The sequence below is a fragment of the Corvus kubaryi genome, unplaced genomic scaffold (genome assembly GCF_017639235.1).
Source record: "Corvus kubaryi isolate FWS band 111438036 unplaced genomic scaffold, C.kubaryi_AGA036_p1.0 133, whole genome shotgun sequence".
Lineage (NCBI taxonomy): Eukaryota > Metazoa > Chordata > Aves > Passeriformes > Corvidae > Corvus > Corvus kubaryi.
Genome location: NW_024580667.1, coordinates 21,333,719 through 21,334,973, shown reverse-complemented (window position 1 = coordinate 21,334,973; position 1,255 = coordinate 21,333,719).

Genomic DNA, 1,255 nt, shown 5'->3' with positions numbered 1-1,255 from the left:
GATATGTACTATTCAGTTGGAGACTTTATTAATGTGAATTCTCCTTCCATAGCGGGCTTCCATGTGTTAACAAGCAGCATCCCAGCTCTTGCTGTTCTAATTGCAGGTTGCAGGAGAAAGTTTTTTTGTTTTTTTTTTCTTTAATTTCATTTTTCTCTTGTAATTTTTTAATATAGGTGGGTTTTGGGGAAGAAATCAATCTTATTTTGTCTGAATTTTTGTAAAAAACTCTTTCTGGTGCCTGTAGGAGTATCACTGTGTTCATTACCTGTATTCTGTCTCCTTTCCCACTCCTTAGTTGTTCTCAGGCAGAGCTGCAGCTTTGATGTTTATCAGCTATGCATGACATTACTACCTGGAGTAGTAATTACCTCTAGCTGGAGGGAAGTGAAGACTGGTGTTTTCTGATGTGAAACGGGCTAATGCAGGAGGAGGGGAAGAAACTGCCTTTTGTGGAGTAAAAGGCCCATGAAGAAGCAGAAATGAGGTACATGGTTTCTCTCCTGACTGCAGTAAAAAGGAGTGGGTAACACTTAACACAGCTCCTAGAGTTTCCCAGCCCTCTCAGCTACAAAGAATGCACGTAGTGACCCAGGAGATCACACTGAACTTAGACAGAGTGGAGAAGTTCTAGTTTTTAAAAACACATTCACACCCATCCCCTGAACCCCCTGCCCCATTCCTCCCAAAACCAACCAACCACTAAACCCTAAAGATGCAGTTTGCATATTTTCAGTTTTGCAAGCTCTCGTCTCCTTCATCTTCCTTTGGATGCCTCTGTTAGAATTGTCTGAGACCAAGCATTGGTGATTCTTATGCTTTCTCATTGCCTCTCTCTGTCCCACCCAAATCACAGTTGTTTCGTACATAGGGAGACAATTCCTAAATAAATAGTGAATTAAATTATTACTTAAATACATTTAAAGCACTTTTTTCTGGAAGTACCTCTTGAGCGAATTGCTGCAGAGTAGTAGCTTTATTTTCTGCTTTTAAGTTAATTCGTAGTACACATGTAGTGGGGAAGAACGGCTTGAGAGAGAAACCACTGAACATTGAATAATGTAATCATAGGTTTGGGTTGGAAGGGATCTTTAAATGTTATCTAGTCCACTCCTCCATGCATTGAGCTGGTAGGTTGTCAGTCAGGTTGCTCAGAGCTCTATCCAATTGAAACTTGAATATTTCCAGGGATGGGGCATCTACCACTGCTGTGGGCTTGCTGTTCCATTATTTTACCACCCTTGTTGTAAAAATG